Raw genomic sequence first — 8,166 nt, forward strand, 5'->3', positions numbered from 1 at the left:
TCGCTGCAATCAAGCAAGAGGAGTTTTATTTCAGCATGCTAGGTCGCTTTGTCTTCCAGACATAAGCGGCCCTGAGTTCTTCAACACCAAGGTTTTTATACAGTTTCTTTAGACAGTTTTTCATAACAGGACTAGCTGCTAATTAACTGAGGCGCCTTAGGATTTATGGTTAGGCTCAACAGGCTAGCACCCCGATAAGAGATGATACATTTTTCAATCGTTTATCTTCTCTGGTCCAGCCAGGTGTCTTGAAGATAAGTGGGGGGGCTGGTTTAGTCCTTGGGACCAACTGGTTCCTGGAATGTGTGTTTAAGTCTGCCTGACCTCTTCTTGACCTCTTAGAAGCTGCTTTACTTAAAATGCCTTTAGATATGTTTCCCCGTTTTAGCAAGCGTTTGCAGAAACAAATTGTGCAGGTTAAAGCTGTACTAGCAAATTGTGCAGGTTAGAGCTATATTTTTCCATTACTACAATCCTACAATCTTTCATTACAGAGCGCAGCCTGACAAAACACCAAGGTCCTGGGCAGTTTGGATCCCCATACTGGCCAGCCACCAAAAAAGAAAATAAAAGTAAGAGGAGGAGATAGAAAAGTTGGAGTGGGACCTTCAGGGCCTTTTGCCAAGCATCTGATCCCGAGGTCTTATCCTGGCCGGACATTGACTTGGAATTCTCTTAACAGGGGAAGCCAAGACCTCCCTGCACTTGCCTTGCTAGAATTCTCTTCTGCTTCTGCGTGCTATGGCATCTCTTCTTTTCAGTTTCCCCCCAGTGCAGCATTTTCAGTAGCAGGGTTATTCTGGGTTCCACGGGCAGCAGAAATCAATGTCTGCCTGATCTCTGTGACCTTGCCTGTGAAGGGGAGCTTTTTTAGGAGATGTAAGTACCAACGTGAGTTTGGCCATAGGCGATTTGGCCTGCTAAATATAGACTGGCACTTTCAAAAATACAATCTAGGCTGCTCTGAGTATCTGAAAAGACCTGCCGGTCACTGTCAAGGGCAAAGGATCAGCTTTTCCTGGACCGTCTGAGGAGTCAAGGACCTCCATGGAATTGGAACAGATCATTTGTAACATCCATGGAGAATTACCACATATTATATGTTACCTCCCGGCATAATTTCCCTGCAGGTGGTCATATGACCACTTTTAAAACTGTTTCACAGCAGCCCTGGAAGCATACTGGATTGGCTAGCCTGGTCTCATAAATAAGGAAATTAAGGACTGGGAGCAGATGTCACTGCCCTGGGCATCATTGCCATATAGAGGCACCTTGGGGAAGAGAAATGGTCACCCGAAAGAGGACTCAGATACAAAAGGATCAGGCATGGTAAAGAAGGGGCAGATTGTACTTAGTGGCACTAAATTGCCTGGAAGCCAGTAAAGCAAATTCTCCGTGCACTAAAGCTGCTCTGGGCCGTGAAGCATCTCCTGGCCCAGTCCCTTTAGGGAATGGCAGAAACTGGAAATTGACAGGGAGTCATTTCTCTACAATCTACAGCTTTTACCTCCTGGTCTGCAACTCCTAAAAGAAGGTAAAACAGGTTGTTGTGTCAGTGCCTAGTGGGTGAGCTTCCTTGAGGTCTCGGCGGGTAAGTTGGGCGTGAAGATAATGAACGTCCAATTCAGAATTGCACTGTATCCAAGGGCCTTTACCAACACAGGAAACTTTGCTTATCATCAGAATAAAAATATGCACCACATACTTCTGCAAAGAAATTTGCACAGGCACAGTCTTGCTTTCTAAGATAATTGAGTCAGATATAAGACAAGAGAGACAGGATTTCATTGTGGCATGAGTTTTTGCATCTGGATGTTTAAATCCAAATCCATCTTTGTCATTCATTATTGAGGTGACATTGGGTGAGTTACTGAACTTCTGTGCCTCATCTGATAAGGGAGGCAATAGTAAGTCACTCATAGGGGTCGTTGTGAAGATTACGTGAGTTAGTAACATATGAAGGGGCTCAGAAGTGCACCCAGTACACAATACGTGCTGGATAAGCAGATATTGTTCTGAGTGCAGAGGGCCTGGGGCAACTTAACGACCTGAGCTGTGCAGAGTTGCGCAGACATGGACGGGCACAGAGGAAAAAAGCACTTCTTGCACTTACCTGGGACCAGGGGCCACAGCCAGCTGTCCAAGAGAGCCCTGGCTTCCTGCAGGCAAGCACAACAGATTCTGTGGGTGCAGGAGTACTCGGTGTACTTGGCAAAGTGTTCCTCTTCTTTGCATGAACAGAACAGTCTGTCTCATGCTCTGAACCATAATTTGCTATTACCTGGTTCCTGCTTCCTAGAGAAATTCAAGGAGCTTGTGGTGGGCAAGCAGGAGAATGCCAAAGCTCAGCTGTTTAGGGTCTAATGAATGCCTGAAGGGAGCAGGGGTGGGTGCCTGCCAGGTCTCTGACTATGGGTTTTGCATTTTGACTGTGTCACTTTTTTTTTTTTTTTTTTTTTTGTGGCCGGCCAGTATGGGAATCTGAACCTGTGACCTGAACCTGTGACCTTGGTGTTGTAAGGCTGTGCTCCTACCAACTGAGCTAACTGGCAAGTATGTCCCAAGTGCTACCCTGGTGGTTTCAGGCTAGTGACAGCAGAGCTAGGAGAGGGAGGGGCCCTAGGGAGGTATGGCAGGCCGTGTAGACAAGCCCTCTGATGGAGCACAGTGTGTCTGATGTGTTACTGTAGGCACCTTGGAGCAGACATCTCTAAAGGGATCTATGTCCCATGCAAGAGGGAGCTGTATGTTTGTCCTCAGCTCTGTACCTTCCAGAAAAAAGATCAGATCAAACAAGGAAGCTAATATTCCCTCCTAGCAGGAGGTGCCTTTTACTCACTGCAGTAGTGCCTGGAGAAGTGGGATGTAGGCCTCGCTACAGGATCCCGAACAGAACTACAAATGCACCGACCCAAAGGACAGCCATTCACTCACCCAACAAATACTTCTGCAGTGCTGACTATTCAGAAGGGGGGGTTCAAATTTTCTTTGGTGAGATATTGAGCATCTAAAAACCATCATCAATAAAAGCACAGCCAAGCAGTCCTGGAGGAACTCCAATTCACAAATGGAAGGGGCCTCCCACATTCTATCCTGATGGTATCTCTGCAAAAAGCCTTCTTGGAAGTGGCTCTTTGGGACAGAGTCTCCAGTTTATAGGGCTATTTACTTGGAAATAAATATACACACAGAGCACAGTAGGTGTCCCAGCCAGCACTGAATGATTCATGAGCAGAGTTTAAAGAATAAGCTGGTGGTACTGTTGACCTGGTGATTTGTCCTGCCGCATCTCTGAAGTTTGCTGAGGTCCTTCCTGGGACAGGATCATAGAAGAAGAGGGGAGTGGTTGTCAACATTGTTTAAGAACTGAATTATCACCAACCCTCTCCTCCTGTGGTATAGAATCTTGACTCTCTAGCGAGCTCAATGATGAAGGGAAATTAAAACACTTTCTGCCCCATCCTACCAAGAGGTTGAAGGTTCTTTCACTCTTTCAAATTGCCATAGAGTTCAATTTTTGTCTATCCCTAAAAAGCTACAGCTACAATTTTATTTTGCTTTATTTTTTATTTGATGTTAGATAGAATATATAAATAGATAGAACATAGTGGAAATATAATGACATAAATGGCTTTGAAACACTGGAGTAGCAGGGCTTTTCCACCGCAAGCACAAAGACGTGGCATGTAGCGGAGAGATGTCCTCTTCCACAGACACCTGAGCAATGACCAGCTGCTGTAGGTGGAGACCTGTTCTGCAACAGAATGCACGTGACAAGCATGCGTTTTTGGGGGGTGATTTTGAAGACTTTCTGCCCATGCACAGGATATGAGGAATAGCGTGCATTTGTATTAAAAACAGAAATGGAACTTTCGAGCAACTGGCAGTGGTAAAAGTCCTAGTTAAAATAAACAAGTAAATAAAAGTCATAGTTATCTTTCTGGTGAATGCACGTGCACACACATAACACAGAGCTTAAGTGGCTAGTCGAGGTAGGCAGAGGTGTTTTCAGAATCTCTGAAGGGCACCTATAGAAACCATGTACAGTTATTAAATCAATGATTATTAAGATGTTTCTGTGTCTAGGAGGTGGTGAAGGATATCAGACATTCAGTCCATAAGTAAAATTTGAATACTTGTGCAAATTCAGAGCTTTTTCTCTACCTCTAGTATCATTTTCCTAACGAGGCCATCCCTGGACAGTGCTCCTGTTATATTGTTAGTGTGATAACTTATTTTAAAAATTCTTTAAAATAAACACATGGCGTGTGTGCTAATTAGCTTTAATCTGGACATAAAAGTGCTTAGTTAGAATGCAAAATACCCTAACCATGAACAGACATTCATTCGCTCATTCACTCACTCAAATGTCAAATATGTACAGAGCGCTCATATAGGTACTATTTTAGGAGTCAAAACAGGTTAAAGCAGCTGCCCTGATAAGGCTCACAATCTAGTCACAACTGATAATGACTCTAAGTGCTGACTTAGGTCCTTCCAGTATGGCTGTAGAAATCATATCCAGAGGATTTGATGATGAGAAGACGGGATTTTAGAAATAATTTTTCTATTGATAAATAGGTGGTACTGAAAATCTTCAGTGGACTAAAAAAATTCTCCAGCACTTGCTTATATGCAAAGAACAAGGTCTAAGCAAGAGACAGACGCAGCAGTCTGATGCATTCAGAGCAAGGCTTGAAGTCTAAATTCCTGTTGGTCCTCCAGGGCTGTGCACTTCTCGGAGGACTCTCCCAGGTGACCTGAGTACATGGCTGGCTGATTGTGCCCTCAGAATACTGCTGCCTCCACCCCAGCATGAATGGTTTATGCCAGATGCCTACTGGAGCACCTGAAAGCAGAGTAGGGCTTCCCCGAGCTTACAAGAAAGGCTGTCTGAGGTTTCTGCCACTGCTTGCTAAAAAATGGCTGTACATTTGGCATAACTTGGTTAAATATTTGCTTTTGTTGTAACCTACTGCCTGAAAACAATGTTGTCAGGGAAGGGATGTTTAAAACCCGCCTTTCTCTTATTGCTAGAGGATACCCACATTTAGCAGAGGGACCTGCCAACTCCATTTACCAAATTAACTGGATTGGTTCCTGACAGCCCGATGCTTTCTTCCCCTCCAGATCTTTAGTTTTCAAAACGGTTTGGCCTGTGACCGACCTCAGTTGCATCTCTCTGCTGGACCCCAAGGGGTTAATTAGATCTGGGGATCATTATCTAGTATGCAGAACACTCACACTTCAGCAGTGTAGGTGAGTTAGGGCAGAGTTCAGTAGAGTAATTGCAGGCACTGAGGGCAGCTTAATCAGAGCAGGCAGTGACTGGGCACTGGGAAACTGTACACTGTCTTGGGGTCAGCCCCAGACATTGTCCAATGCCATGCCCTCACTCCATGGAAAATGACTCTCTTAATACAACCATTTTCCACAGAACTGCTTAATTTCCCATTAGTAGCATCTATAGAGTGTTTTTTTTTTTAGCATAGAGTAGCTATTAAATGTTGCAATAAATTATCATTAATGATGACAATTAGTAATTAATGAATGTCTCCTGTAGTCAGTTGAGGGTGGGGTGGGAGTGGGCAACAGTGTGTTGGTTAAAGTTCTTAGAAATAAACCCTCTGCATGACAGGAGAGATACACTGGCTTCTGTTAAAGGGACAGAGAGCTCTGAGATCTGAGGCTATGAAACCTGTTGAAGTTAACCTGCACATCCTGACATAATCACTGAGGGGTGGGACGTGGTCCTGAAAATGGGAATTATATATATATATATATATTTTTGGTGGTGGTATGGGGATCCGAACCCGTGACCTTGCTGTTATGAGGCTGCCCTCTAGCCAACTGAGCTAACTGGCCAGCCCTAAAAAAAAATGGGAACCTTAATTCCCAGTGCTAAACAGGCTCATGACACACACTTTATAAATATTGTGAGTACACTACATTTCATAACATGGTATGCACAATATAAATGCCGTTAAAGGCTTATTGGCTGAGGTCTGAGGTCTGTATTTCTTTTTCTTTTTTGTGGCTGGCCGGTATGGGGATCTGAACCCATGACCTTAATGTTACAAGTTTGTGCTCTAACCAACTGAGCTAGCTGGCCAGGCCTCCTCTGCATTCTTTAGAATTGTTTTAGTGTTTGTCTTAGTCTGTTTAGGCTGCTATAATAAAATAACACAGACAGGGTGGATTATAAATAATAGAAATTTATTTCTCGCAGTTCTGGAGGCTGGAAGTCCAAGATCAAGGTGCCGGCAGATTCAGTGTCTAGTAAGGGCCCATTTCTTGTTCATAGATGGTGTCTTCCTGCCGTGTCTTCACATGGTGGAAGGAATGGGGAAAGCTCTCTAGGGTCTCTTTTACTAGGAACTCTAATTCCAGGGACCTAATTATCCCCCAAAGTCTCCACCTCCTAATGTCATCACCTTGGGGTTATAATATCAACGTATGAATTTGAGAGGGGGGGTGGACAGAAGCATCCAGTCCACAGCTGTGATGACCCTTCTTAGTTCTAGAGCATGACCCATGTCCACGTAGGTGTGCAAAGAGGCAGCAGCAAGAGCCCCACTGAGGGGGAAAGCTGGGCAGTGGGACCAGCGCTTGCCTAGAGCAAAACTGATGAGTTCCATCCTGAATCTGCTGCATGCCCCCTGCTAAATACGGCAGGTCTGTGTAGATAGGAAAGAAACGGGGGTTCAGGGGGTCAGAAGGAGTTGCTTAGGAAAAAAGCACAGAAGAAAGGAGAGTCTCAGAGTTGGTAGTGCTCATCCACCTACTGCCCGTGTGTTAGTCGGGCTTCTCCAGAGAAACAGAACCACCAGGGTATATCTAGAAGAGATTTATAACGAGAGAGGATTCACACGATTATGGAGGCCCGGAAGTCCTGCCATCTGCTCTTTGCAAGCTGGAGAACCAGGAAAGCTGGGTGTGCAGTGCAGTCTGAGTCTGAAGACTCAGGGCAGGAGCAGATGGATGTCCCAGCTCCAGAAAAGAGACAGACAATTCACCCTTCCTCTAGCTTTTTGGTATATCTGGGCCCTCAACAGATCAGATGATGCCCACCCATGCTGGGGTGCAGGGGTGTTCTTTACTCAGTCTACTGATTCAAATGCCAATCTCTTCCAGAAACACCCTCACAGACACACCCAGAACTAATGCTATACCACGCATTGGGGCATCCCTTAGCCAGGTCATGCTGACACATAAAATCAGCCACCACAGCCTGAAGGAGGCTTGCTCTGCCTGCATATGTCTCTGCTACGAAGGTGGACACATCAGCCTTCCAGAGGTGTACATTAAATATTCACGGCCTATAAATAACATTCCTTGCTTTCATGCTTTCTTCCCCAGGCCACCTGCTGATTATTCAGCTTCTACTGACATTAAAAGAAAATGGAATATTCTTTAAAATACTGTTGCTGTGCTAAGGCTGGAAATGAAGCCTTAGGAGAGAGTGGAGCCTCCAAGAGATTGAGCCTAGCTCTTTAATTACTAAATGGAAAGCCGCCCACTGAACACACATTGGACTGCATCAGTGAAAAGGAAACTTCTATTGCAGTAAACCCATGGCTTTTGGGGTTTGTTTATGTAGAAGCCTGCATTAACTGAACTAACACAGGGCCTCCCAAACCCCTCATCTTCTTAAAACTGATGACTTCTTATGTCTCTTTTCCACTTCCGATAATTGGAGTGAGAAGTTTGGTGGGCCAGGGGAAAATAAAAAGGGTTCTATTATTTCCAAATGACACTGATGCAAAACAATGCAAACATTGTGTATGTGAACCTAATGAATGCACCAGAGCCCCTCTCCTCAGCATAATATATACTCAGCCATCACACATAAAATATAACGCTCTCTGAAAAATGGTCCATTATCATAACAATTCCTTGAACTTGTTAAGACAAATGAACAGATATGATGTAGTGGGGGGGGGAAGGGTAAAGGGACACAAAAATCAACTACAATGTCTATTGAGAAGTTAAAATAAAAAGTGAAAAAGAAAAAGAAAATGGTCCATTACATTTGAAAACACATTGAAACACAAGCCAAAAAATGTTTATGTTGAACCATTTCAGCCCATATAATATCCTCCACAAATCAAGGGTAATTTCCAAGATGACATCGGTATAGGATTTATAGATTTTATTTTACCAGTA

This window comes from Cynocephalus volans, chromosome 18, assembly GCF_027409185.1.
Source record: "Cynocephalus volans isolate mCynVol1 chromosome 18, mCynVol1.pri, whole genome shotgun sequence".
Classification (NCBI taxonomy): domain Eukaryota; kingdom Metazoa; phylum Chordata; class Mammalia; order Dermoptera; family Cynocephalidae; genus Cynocephalus; species Cynocephalus volans.